The sequence below is a fragment of the Mustela nigripes genome, chromosome 16 (genome assembly GCF_022355385.1).
Source record: "Mustela nigripes isolate SB6536 chromosome 16, MUSNIG.SB6536, whole genome shotgun sequence".
Lineage (NCBI taxonomy): Eukaryota > Metazoa > Chordata > Mammalia > Carnivora > Mustelidae > Mustela > Mustela nigripes.
This window is the reverse complement of record NC_081572.1, coordinates 758,680-771,588: the sequence shown is the minus strand read 5'-3', so window position 1 is coordinate 771,588 and position 12,909 is coordinate 758,680. Positions and strand designations below refer to the sequence as shown.

At 62.7% G+C, this 12,909-nt stretch overlaps 1 protein-coding gene across 17 annotated transcripts in view; it reads right to left on the bottom strand.

Moving 5' to 3' along the window:
• The window catches only part of CCDC57 (coiled-coil domain containing 57), an 89,216-nt gene extending 80,071 nt beyond the window's left edge, over positions 1 to 9,145 (bottom strand). For 11 of the 17 annotated variants that reach the window (XR_009400421.1, XM_059380195.1, XM_059380209.1 and 8 more), the window contains exons 1-7: positions 9,058 to 9,145; positions 8,013 to 8,176; positions 7,672 to 7,920; positions 6,963 to 7,129; positions 6,199 to 6,360; positions 5,726 to 5,985; positions 8 to 298 (exon numbers count right to left, since the gene is read on the bottom strand). The gene's annotated coding sequence lies outside the window, so the exon portion shown is untranslated. Of the gene's footprint in view, positions 1 to 7; positions 299 to 5,725; positions 5,986 to 6,198; positions 6,361 to 6,962; positions 7,130 to 7,671; positions 8,177 to 9,057 lie in introns of all 17 variants that reach the window. The other 6 variants (XM_059380198.1, XM_059380196.1, XM_059380200.1 and 3 more) reach the window with 6 other exon arrangements.
• Between the last annotated feature and the right edge of the window lie 3,764 nt (positions 9,146 to 12,909).

Below are 12,909 nucleotides of genomic sequence, written 5' to 3'. Positions count from 1 at the left end.
GACTCACTTCTCCCTTTGCGGCTGGGACCGGGGAGACCAGTGGGCGGGACTCGAGAGCCCTGCGGGGACACTCTGAAACGGGGTCACAGAAGTGCAGCGCAGCCACTCCTGAGCGGACCCCACAGCAGCCACCTTGTCAGCACACAGCAAATACAGACCGGAACTCAGAAACAGAGCAAGGGACACTCAGAGCTCCAGCTTCGGCGTTCTTCACGCGCACTCGAGAATGCTCCAGTAAGCGGCCGCACTCTGACCCGGCCGTACGACGCCTTGAGGGGCGTGAAGTGTCGTTTCACTCCTGAAGTTACGGATAAAAACCAACAAAAGATCAGCCGTATACTGAAATCCATGCCTGTCACACTTTGCTGATCGGGTCAGAAACCGAAACCAACGGTGTACGCGCAGGTGCGGGCCGTGCGCTGTGAGGGCAGGTCCCCGCGGACGCTACGTGGGACTCCGGCCCGATGAGTGGGGGTTGCTAGTCACCCTCACTACAAGTTTTTAAAAAAACGAGAGGAAAGGGGGAAAAAATACAAAGTAAAAGAGAAATTGTCGTAAAGGCCTGGGCTGGAATTTGGAGAACCCAAAACACTGTCAGGAACCCGAAACAATGGTGAGCACTTCACAGAGAACGTGCAAATGTGCCGAGCTGCCCAGGAACGGAGGACACGCGGCAGCTCAGAGCTCAGCAGAACAGCGCTCGGACCGGGGGCAGCGGGCGCGCCTGGGGGGCGCAGTCTGCTCGGTGTCTGCCTTCGGCTCGGGTCATGATCCCGGGGTCCTGGATCGAGCCCCGAGTTGGGCTCCGGCTCCTGACCTCTCCCTCTGCCCCTCCCCCACCCGTGCTCCCTAAATAAATAATCTAAGAACACGGCTAGCAGAAGCGGAAAACACGGCGAGACAGATGTCAGGGTCGGGCAATGGAGGCCGCGTAACTGCCGCCGCCAACGCATCCCGCTGGAGGCTGGAGGCTGGAGCACCGGGAACAGGATGGAGCGCAGTGCCCAGCATCTTCGTAAGGAAAAGGCAAGGCGATCTGTCAGCTGGAGCCAGTATTTTCTTGGCATCCGCCATCGGCCCGAATGAATTCCGCATGCAGGGGGACCTCCACAAGAGTAAGGAGTCCCGCAGCACAGGGCCTGGCCAACTCCTGCTGCAAAGGCAGCTGGTAATTCCTCAGCGCTCTGTGGGCCACAGGGCCTGTCGCAGCTCCCCAGCTCCGCGCAGAAGCAGCCACAGAGCGTGGAAGGCGCAGGCTGGGTCCGGCCCGCGGGTCTGCTTTGCCGAGCGCTGCAGCCCTGCGCAGGGACACTGCCGCGGGTACTGTGCGGCAGCCTCCAGCGCTGGCCAGCCCAGGCCCTCAGGGCTCACTTCCAGCCTGGCCGGTCTGGGGCTGACCGGGCGCTGGACAGGAGCAGCAGAGTAGGGAGGGAACGCCGGCGCCAAGACCCCGAGCAAGAGGCTGAAGCAGAGGAGGGCCTGCAGAGGCTGCGGGAACCGCAGGACCTTGCCACATGCGATATAACGAGAAACACAGCAAGGCCTTCGTTCTCAGCTCCTGACACACGGCTCCGAAAACCCTCAAGACCCTACGGGGCAGCTTTTGTTCCCTTTAGTGTTTGTTCCCCGGTTCTGAAATAACTTCAGGTGAGAGGGGAGCTTCCATTTTCATAACAAACCTGTCAACACACCTGAGTTTATGAGGCGACTGTGGGAAGGCCCAGAAAACCATGGGATGGAGCTGGCTGCCAGGGGATCCGACGCTCCCCCTGCCGGCTTCCCCGGGAGGCGGACTCGATCACCAGTGGCCAGTGGTTCCAGCAATCATGCTTATGAGCTGATGCCTCTACAGAAACCCTTGGCCAAAGGGTTCAGAGAGCTTCTGGGTCAGCGAACACACTGGGGGAGCCCGAGACAGCACGGAAGCTCTGCACCTCTGCACCCGTCGCCCTGGGCATCTCCTCCGTCTGGCTGTTCCTGAGTTACAGCCTTCCATGACGAACTGATGACGAACTGGTCATCCAGAAAGCGGAATGTTCTGTGAGCCCATGGGCGGGTCGTGGGACCTCTGAGGTCCGGCGGGTTGTCAGCAGCACAGGTGACAACCCAGACTTGCCTCTGGCACCCGGGAGGGGCCAGTCTTGAGGGGCTACCCCCAGCAGTGAATCGGAATCCGGTTCCACCGCAGACAGTGCCTGGCGGAGGGAAAGCCGCGTGCCGCCCGAGGCAGAGCAGAGTGCAGCGCGCCCGCAGAGGGAGGGGGGCCCGGGAAGCAGGGGCCCGCTCGCTGGGGGCAGCAGAGCTCCAGCGGCCTGACCGCCGCGTCCTCCCCAGGGCCAGCCCTGCAGGGTCTGCAGAGAGGCGGCGCTCGTCCGCAGCCAACTGCCACCAGAGCCCAGGAGCCTGGGCCTCGTTCAAGGCTGCAGCCCTAACCCCGCGGGCCTTTCGGCCTCCGCAGGCACGCCGTGTCCCCCACTCCGCCGTGACACACCCAGCCAGGCACCTGCTTGCCCTCCTGAGTTACAGACCGCCTGAGCCCAGCACCCCACGCTTCTGCCCCCCGTTTCCCCGGCAGCCTCTCCCCAGCTGCCCAAGCTACCCGCACGGGGTGAGCCTTGCCTCCCCGCTGCCCCCAGCCCCGCACCTCAGCTGCCATCATCCCTGAGCCGCGGGGAGTCGCCACGAGGCCCCGAGCCATGCACCCACTCGAGCGCCGCTGAAGGGACCTTCTAGGAAAGGAAAAAAGGCCTCCCTCCCTCGGGCTTCCCACTGGGGGACACCCGCAGCCATCGCACGCCCTGGAGCTCGCCGGCCGCGGCCGCGGGCAGGGCGGTGTCAGGCCTCCCGGCGGCCCCGTCACGGGACAGGCACCCGTTCGCTTCCTCCCGACCCAAACACCCAAGGACCCCACGCTGCGGTCGCCAGCCCTCACCCCTCCAGGTCCACGACGACTGAAACCTCAGACGCGTCAGCGGATGGATGAATCGCAGAAAAACGCGAGGCGTTTACTTCTGGAAGCTTTTATTCAATGAGAAAGGGCGTCCTTGGCCTCAGGTCCAGTCAGTGACTTGTCTCCCCCGAGCAGACAGCCGAGACGCACGGAGGTCACTCAGGCTCTGTTCTGAGCCCAGGCCCACACGCAGACGGTGACGACAAATGTCTGCCCCGTGCAGGAGCAAAGCCCACACCACCGTCAGCAGAAGCCGCAGAACACCTCCACGGACGCGGCGAGCTTCCTAGAACCCGCCTTCACTCCTCCAGCGAGTATTTACTCCGCGGTTAGCAGGCGCGAGGGGCCGGGTGGCCTCCTCTGCGGGCGGGCAGGTAAGGCCCCGCACCCGTGCACCACCACCCTGGGACGAGACGGAAGCCCAAAAGGAAACGGGCAGAGGAGGCAACTCCGCACACCAGCAGAGAGACTGGGCCCTGGGCTGCCTGGGGCAGAGGCCAGGGAATCTTCCACCCACTGGCACAGAGCACGAAGGGGCCCTGCTTGGCCTTCAGGAGCCTTCCAGGCCCTCCCTGGGCCATCCATGGTCTGTGCGCCAGCTGCAGGGCTCCCGGGACCACTGAGAACCCGGGACGACTGCAGGCCAGGCAGGCCACCAAGCCGAGCAAAAGCCCCGGGGGTAGAACCGGCGACCTCCACGGCTGGGGCTTTGCCCACACTAACTGCGTATCTACTAGCTGCCCCAAACCCCCAAGGTGCATGCGCCCCGCTACCAGCCAGCGGGGGAGCTGTACGCGTGGCCCAGTTCGGTCAACAAAACCTGGAGCTCGCACAGGTCACCCACACGCCTCGGCCCACTCGCAGGGGACGACCCGGGACTAAAGCAAACACACACCACCACATGAGGCCCCCGCTACTGTGACCTCGGGTGACTCAGACGGTCGCCCAAAGCGCCCATGAGTCATCACCACAGTCCTTCGCAGAGAACACACTAACGTCTGCCAGGTCTACGGGCCTCCCCTCCTCCGGGGACCACATGAGCGCCCTGTCCTGTGCCGGGCACCCTGCCACCAGCTTCGCCTTGTGAAGGCTCTGGTCACACAGCTACCCACAGCGGTAGCCTCGTAACGGAGAGCCGACCACATGATACCACTTCTGTACGGCGTCTGGACATGGCTCCGGCCATTCTCAAGGTAAAGTTCAACCTGTTTGGGACAGTATTCGGGGAGTCCCGGGACAGCCCCCTCCTAGGGAGCGAGCTTGGACAGTGCAGCACCACTGGTACCGCCCTGCAAAGGCGCACACCCCTTGTCCCAGAGCGGCCTCTGCCCTGCTGCTCGCTGATCTCAGGAAAGGATGATCCTAAAAGCCCCGAGGCGGACAATAATCGGCTTTAAACGTCACAGAGTCAGATGGACCCAACGGGTCGGCCAGCGGATGTCCCCAGCAAGCGTCCAGTTTTCAGGAGGGATGACGTGAAGCTTCTGGGGAAACTATAGACATCCCACGAGGGGAGAGACACACCGTTACCCTGGCTTTGCGCAGGGCTTTGCGTTCCCGGTGTTCTAGGGGACCGGGGGCTCAGCCGGGGACGGAGCAGGCCATGCGAGGCCACACCATCACTCTGACCTCCGTGTGTGTGACACGCGGAGCTTTCTAACCCTTACTGCAGACCTGGCCCCTGGAAATCCACGGGGCCAGGAAGATGGAAAGAACGCCTCGTGAAAGCCACAGTCTCCCCCGCACGGAAGACCTGCAGGCCCCATTCGGATGTCGGCAACAGCGGCCCCGTCTGGAAGATGACCTCAGGCAGCAACACACACGGAAGCACCCCAGGGGCCGCCAGGAGTGTGGAGCGGCTTGGGGCTCGCTCACCCGAGCCTCGCCAGCGGCTGCAGCAGGTGCCCGACGAGAGGGGCGGCCTTGTCGGAGACAAGGTGGGGGCAACGCCTGGGGCCGGGCGCGCCTCGCACAGAGCACAGGGCGAGAGAGGCTCAGAAGTGGGCACTTCCCGTCCGTGGGAGACGCCGACGAGTCCTCGCAAATTCGGGGGGAGCCAGAGGCGGCCAGAGCCACTGGGGGAGCCCACGCCAGGTGTTCTGGCAGCTGGCGCCACGGTTAGGAGGACAGAGCTCGAGACCAAGGTGACTCCCAGGAAACCACAAAGAACCACATGGGAGGTGCAGAGCTTCCCAAGCACGGGGCTCTGCAGGGGCGTGCCATGTCCTGGAGCTGTCCCCAGCCCTCCTGCGCGGTCTAGACGCTGGCGAACAGGGAAGGAGTAGGACAGGGCGCTTCTGTCCCATGGGTTAATCCTACCACTCGCCCAGGGGACCAGACCCTCAGAGTAAAACCCATCAGAGATGAGCCCGCAGATTACCCGGTCGCAGATGTGACACTAGAACTAATTGCACACTGTGGGGCTGAAGCAATTTGTTGCAATTTGTTTTACAATTTGGATTTGGAGCAATTTGTTTTACAATAAACATCTGATGAGGACTTAACTGGGAAAGCGTTGCTCGAAGGACCGCGGCACAGCATAAGCACTTATAGACACTACAGCTCACACAAGGGAACGTCCGTGCAGGGGGAAAGCTGGTCACTAGACGCTCACGAACACGACGACTGGGCACGCTGGCTGAGCAAGAGCCGTCAAAGCAGGGGCTCCTGTTCACCTCCTCCCTGAGGACTGCGGCCCTGGCTGCATTAGGCCCTGGACTCGGCCACTAGTAAGACGAGCCCCGCCACTCCTAACGCAGAAGAACCCAAACGGACCTCATTAAGGAGTGTTCCCTCGTCGCTCCATAAACACAGGTAGTGAGTTTAATCTACAAGACGTTTTTGTGGGACTTGAAAGAAAGTGCAGAGGTGGCTCATCTCTGGTTCTGCACTCAAGCTGGGACACAGCGTGGGCCATCTGAGCTAAACTCCATACGTGGCCTCTTCCGGCACATCCAGGGCCTGAAAATCATGGGCCTGTGACCACAAGCCTTTCTTCCCGTGCTCCACTGACTACCAAGTAGTCCCACGACCATCTGCAAAATCGGAAATAAGAGCCAGGGGCCAAAATGGATCTGAATTCCAGCAGTGGCACTTGCTGGGGTCAGGGGCACCACTAGAGTGCGGGGGCGTGAAGTGCTCTGTTGTTGGCACGTACACCTGCCAAATCCCTTTGCCAACAGTAACAGAAAACAAATAAAAACTGAGTAAATGAGAAATAAAGTGGAAGGGAAGTTGAATCAGCTTACAGGTAAAAGCCGTTGATGCATATCAGCGCTCTCCACACCCAGCGTGGTGCTCAAACCGTGACCCCAGGATCAGGAGCCGTGCTCCCCGCGCTGAGCCGGCCGGCCCGCCCCGGGAGCCGCCGGCTTTCAGAACAACACGGTTCACAAACCGAAACTCCGAATCTGTAAGGGCTCACAATGAGAGATGAACAGAAAAAAGCGAACCTAACTTCATGACAAACGATTAACATACATGAAAAAACCCGCGTACGTGCACCAAAATAACTTGGTAAAAACATATTTGGACTCTATTTCCTAAGGAGAAAAACAAAACAACTGCATGCAAATACTACATCCTAGCTAACGTGTTTTCCACAGAAATACAGATTGGCGATTCAGAAGTTCCCCCGTGTGTAGTCCAGGATTGAGCACGTAAGTAAACATAGTGATGACAGGAACCAGATTTAAAGAGGAAAAAGAATGTGGAACGAACCTTGGGGTAGCTGACTGGAGATATCAATATAAACTCACAGCTTTTATTTTTCTTTTTTTTTTTAAAGTCATGTAGGGCCGCAAGGCCTTTTTTTTTTTTAAAGATTTTATTTATCTGACAGAGAGAGACACTGCGAGAGACGGAGCACAGGCAGGGGGAGTGGGAGAGGGAGAGGCAGGCTCCCTGTGGAACAGAGAGCCCGATGCGGGGCTCGATCCCAGGACCAGGGATCATGACCCGAGCCGAAGGGAGATGCTTAATGACGGAGCCCCCCAGGTGCCCCCAAACTCACAGCTTTAATATATACACAGATGTACACACACAGGAACAGATGCGGGTGGGTCTGATGTCCTGGCTTTGCCCACCGAGAAGGCCACAAAGCAAGGACACCGCAGTCAGCACACCCACAGCCCGATGCTGGTTTCCGAACGCGCTCTTCAAAACGAGGAGGAGCCGGAGCTGCACAGAGAAGTGGCCGATTCAGGCCAGGACAAGGGAAGCTGGAGACGGGCCTGAACATCTGGCGGTGCTGAGACATGTTGGGGGACACAGAAGCCCATGGACGGGCTCCCAAAGCCCGTATCTGGAGAATCAGCAACACAATACAGCGATGGATCATAACAAATGGGATAAAAACAAAGTGGAAACATCTAAGTAACAGGAAGGGACAAATGGGGAGCAGGGAAGGCTTCTGGGGCAGCCGGCTGGCTCCGTGGGCAGAGCAGGTGGCTCCTGGTCTCTGGGTGCTGAAGCCCCAGCTGGGAGCGGAGCCTGCTTAAAGAAGACTGGGGCACAAGGTTCCTTCTTACAGTAGGATTCCAACCAGTGTGTACAAAGCATAATGGGAACAGAAAGTCTTCATTTGGTGAACAGGATTAATAACGGCCTCAGGAAACACCCGTGATACAAAGTGCGGTTACATGACCTCCCTGCAAGGTGAGCTACTTGCCAACAGAAAAATGGTAAGGATTCTGTAACCGAGACACACCTAAACCACATACCTCAGTGCCCCCGTCATGGGACAAGCTGGCATCATGTGCCTCTGGAGAACAGCGGGATGTCACTGTTGAAGTTTCCTTATAAAACTGCCTAACTTGGGGCGCCGGGGTGGCTCAGTGGGTTAAGCCTCTGCCTTCGGCTCAGGTCATGATCTCAGGGTCCGGGGATCAAGTCCCGCATCGGGCTCTCTGCTCAGTGGGGAGTCTGCTTCCCCCTTTCTCTGCCTGCCTCTCTGCCTGCTTGTGATTATTCTGTCAAATAAATAAATAAAATCTTCAAAAAAAAACTGAAAAATTTTTAAAAACTAGATTTCTTTAAAAAAAAAAAAAATGCCTGAGGACACCTGGGTGGCTCAGTGGGTTGAGCAGCTGCCTGCGGCTCAGGTCATGATCCCGGCGTCCTGGGATCGAGCCCCGCATCGGGCTCCTTGCTCCGCAGGGAGCCTGCTTCTCCCTCTGCCGCTGCTGCGTCTCTGCCTGCCCCTGCTCGCTCTCGCTCGCTCGCTCTCTGACAAATTAAAAAAAAAAAAAATTAAAAAAAAAAAGCCTAACTTGGAGGGGTGCCCGGCTGGCTCGGTGCAGGTGGGGTGCCAGCCCCAACTGGGGGTAGAGTCGCCTTAAGAACCTTTTAAGAAATGCATAAGCTGAAACGAATCGTGAGGAAACATCAGAGCCACCCAAACTGAGGGGCATCGTACAAAACGGCGCGTTCCCCCCAAGTCCACGGAGCACCGCGGAACCGGCCCAGACGCGAGAAGAGTGGGGAGCCACCAGGTCCCGCACTGGACGCGCGGGGACCGGGGCGGACACGAGCCCCGGCTCGGTGGAGGCGCCAGGCCCTCGGTCTGCTAACGGCGGGGGGAGGAGAAGGCGCGAGCGGCAGAAGCCCCCACCCCGGGAGCCGCAGAAGCCCCCACCCCGCTCCGGCCCTGCCCCCGCGCACGCGTCTCCCGCAGGACAGAGCAGAGCGCACAGCGCATCCCTGGGCCGGACCCCGGGGCTGGAATCGCTCCTCGCGGACGGCGGGGCTGGGGCTGCCCGCCTGCTACCAGGGCCGCGGGCGCCCGCACCGGGGGACCCCTGCGGGGGGGGAGGAAGGGGTGACCCGCACGGGGAGAGGGGGAGGGGTGACCCCGGGGGGAGGGTGACCCGCACGGGGGGGGGGGGAGGGGGGACCCCGGGGGGGAGGGTGACCCGCACCGGGAGAGGGGGAGGGGTGACACGCGCACCGGGAGGCCGGACCCATCCGGCCCGAAGCACGGCGCCGCCAGCCCGGGTCCGCCGGGCCCCGAGAAGAGAGAAGAAGCCAGTTGAGGGGCCCGAGACGCGGCAGTGAGGACACCCCCGCCCCGCGCCGCGCCGCCCCCGCGCCCCGCGCCCGCCGCTCACCGCGCGCGCCCGCCGAGAGCGGCCTCCGGGCCCGCCGCGTTGCCACAGTGACCGGAGTCCGGCCGCCGCGGTCCGGGCGCGCTCGGGGCCGCGCTCCGCGGCGCCGGCCGGAAACGCGAGCTCGGGCGCAGGGTTCCGGCCTCGTCTCACCCGGCCCGCGCGCAGGCGCCGAAGGGCGAACCGACGGTCCCCGCGCGCAGCCGCGCCGGGGGACGAGGAGCCGCGGAGCCCGTGGCGGGCCGGAGCGGAGGCGACCGAGGCTCCCCAGCGCCCCTCCCCGAGCGCGGCCGGCGCGCGGCCGTCGTTGCTGCCCCGACGGGCCGGGGCTGGGGTCCGCTGGAGGAGGGCGAGCCCCGGGGCTGGGGTCCGCTGGAGGAGGGCGAGCCCCCCGCCCCCCGCATCCCGCCGGGCCGGGGGCGCGCGGGGGCCGGGGCTGGAGCGGAGAAGCGGGGGCCGCGCCTGCGCCCGGACCGCGGCGCCTTCTGTCCTTCTGTCCGCCGTCGAGGCCGGGCACTGGCCGCGCCCGCCGGTCCCCGCGCGCCCTGCCGCGGCGGCTTGGGAAGGTCCTGCCCTCGCAGGCAGCGCCGGGCGGGCGGAGGCCGCGGTCGGAAGGGTCGAGCGGGTGAATCATTCAAGCCTCGGGAAAAGCGGAGGATTTCACGTCCCGCGCAGAAACCAAGTGACCGTAGCGGGGCCGGGCTGGAGGCGCTGGAGACGGTCGCCAGGGACCTTTCGCCTGCACCCCGCGGCCTCCAGACCAGGCTGACCCGCAGGCCCAGGGCCGGGGCTCGAATCCTAGCCCAGTCCTGTCTTCCGTCTTCGCAGGACTGTCTGGCTCTCCTCGCAGCCGGGGCACGCACGCCCTTCCCTGCTGCTCGGAGGGTCAGAGACCACGCTGAACCGTTCAGGTTCCCTGAAGGGGCCCCAGGTGTGTCTGGGTGGACAGAGGGGCCCAAGGGACCTGCCTGTTTCAAGGACAACAAGAGCTGACCAGGAGCGCCGTTCTCGCCGTCCTAGGCCCCCAACCCTCATCCTATAGTGACCCCAACACTAAGCCCTCCCCAGCCCTGAACACATGATAACCCCAAGGCACAGCATGGCCTTGCTTCTTGTGGGTAGGGCCAGCTCCTACCGCCCTTTGGTGGGACACACTTCCCTGCCCCTTCAGGACCCCAGCGACCCTAGACCTTCTGAGCCGCTCACCAGAATCCCAGGTAAGGCTTCTGGGGCCCCAAGTCCTGAAAGGGGCTGTACTCGCTCCCCCTGCCTGTGACACAGCCCGCAGGCTGTGTGTCCACAGGCTGGAGTGGGCCCATCCAAGAGACTCCTCCCACGTGGCCAGTCCCCACTCCCCCCACCCAGGTCTGCGAGGCGGCCCCCCCAGGCTCCTTATCCGTGCCCCATGCCCAGTAGCCCAGTACACGCCTATGGGGAGATGAAGGGACATCCTGGCCACCAGAGTCAGGCCTGCAGAGCTCTTCTGAAGTCTCCGGCCGGTCCGCTGGTGCCCCTCTCAGCAGTGCCCGCCCCTGCCTCAGGCCCCTGACTGCCTCATCCCTTACTTATCTAACCAGCATTTACTAATCACCTAGCCAGAGCCCACCCACCCTCCCCTGTCCTCCAAGGGCTCCAGCCTCCTCGGCCCACCGAGGATAACATTGGCACACGGCGACCTCTGCAGAGGTCTGCAGCGACAAGGTGACCCCCGGTGAGGGCAGCATCGGCACACGCGGTGACCCCTGCTTTCGCTGGGCCCCTAGCACCGAAGCCCAGACTGCGTCTCAACACTGGGAGGCAGGCTGACTCCACGCTTGGGTGTCGTAAGCCTGGAAGTGCTGTGGCTCAAAGGGTTGGTTTTGGGCTGTGGCTCCAGGATCCTGGGGTACACCCTGACTTGGTGGCCAGAATGGCCCCTGGGTGGACAGCCTGGCCTGGAACTATACTCCCTCCCAGGACAGTGTCCCAGGGAGGTGCAGGGAGCACCAGGGGGGGCCCAAGGAGTCCCCATCCTGACGGCCCAGGACTCGTGGTCCTTCCCCTTATGCTGGCCCCGGAGCTGACCTCCTTGTGGGATGTCCCTTGCCTGCCTCCTGCACAGCAGTCGGGGGTGGGACTGGTGCAGGCACAAACCTGCACAGCATTGAGCAAGTCACTTCCTTCTGGGATTAGGAAATGCCCTGCCCTGTACCCCTCACCACGTTGGGTCCACAGCAACTTCCCCATTTGCATGCAGGGCCTGGGGGCAGGGAGCCCTGGGCTGCCACTGGCTGCGGGAGCCTCTTCTTGGAAGGATGCCTCCAGACGGGGTGGGCGACACCCCGATTGGGGGGTTGGTGGGAGATGCCCTCTAACCCCCAGTGTGTCCAGGTGCTGGACAGCCAGCAACATGGTCCCTGCCCCCCCAAGACCAAGGGGTGCCTGTGAACCTGAACCAGGCAACAGGCTGGGGCGGGGGAGGGGTCCTCACGGCCCCAAACCAGGAAGGGACTCCAGGGGGCAGCACAGTGCTCCCAGAGGGACAGAGGGACCAGAGGGCCCATGTAGTTGTTTCCCAGAGGTTAAAGCCCAGGGGCAGACACAGCTGTGAGATGTTGCCCCCAGGGCTCGTGTGAAAGGGCCATACTGCCCAACAGGTGGGCCCCAAGAGGGGCGTGCCCCGCCAGGCCAGCCCCCAGGGCTGTCTTGACCAGGCGGTTGGTGTCCACCTTCCTTTGCTGTCCTGATTACCGCACAGACAGCAGCCTGTGGGGTGACGCCTGGGATTGGGGGACCCCAGGGGACTGGCGGGTTCATATTGTTAATCCGGAGACCGTAAGGTTCACATCTCTGGGCTTGGAGATGATGGAAGCCAAGAGGCTTGTGTGGGCCACACACAGCTGGGACAGGACCCGGCCCCTCCATGCCCCGGGGGAGCCCACCTACCTGAGGGCTGGCACCCCCCGCATGTGGCTCGGGACCGTGCGCCTGCTGTCAGAGTCCCGGCCGCCTCCCACTCCCCGCCCAGCCCCCCAGTGGCTCTGCTCTCCGTGCTGACTCACCAAGGAGCGGGGACTGCGGTCGGAGCAGGAAGGTGGGGCAAGGCCTTCCCCTCCTGCAGGCTGGAGGAGCGCTCATGCTTGGCACGAAGCCCAGCCTCACTGGCTCAGCCCCAGGCCAAGGCCTGGCTGCCGCCCTCCTGCCCTCCACTCTGGCCTGCGGAAGACTGGAACACCTGTCCTTCACCTGGTGTCTCTCTTCACGGTACCTCCATGTCCTCCGTGCCCTGGGCCCGGAATGCTCCACACTGAGATTAGGGGGACTCGCAGGGGCTGTGACATCAGGTCAGCCGAGCTTGATCCTGGGCAGCAGGATCAAGGAACAAGGTGCTGCACTCAGCAGGGACACGGAGCCCAGCTGAGTGTAGGGTCAGGTACGCGGTGTCGCGGCGCCATCAGCCAGGCCATCAGGCAGCCCTCCTGGCAGATGAGATGTGAGTGGTGGCTGAGGCAGAGAAGGCGGAGGCCCAGCCAGGAAGCCGGACCACAGGGGTGGGTGGTTCCCTTCGGCCACTGAGGGGGCAGAGACTGGACCAGGGAGGGACAGGGCTGGTGGCTCCATTGGCTTGTGGGGGCACTATCTCCCGTGTCCCTCCCTCACCTGCATTCACGGAGCACCCGCTCTGTTCCAGGCACTGTTCCAGGCACTGGGGTAGGTGGAGGCTCTACCAGCCTTGGCGGGCCGTGGCCCGGGCAATAGAAGCCCAGCATTTGCCTGGGTCGGGCTGTCGGCACAAAGGAGAGAGAGGGACCCAGAGGGGAGCCTGACGTGCGGAGGGCATCAGCGGGGTCAAGTGGGGTCACAGATGGAGTTCTG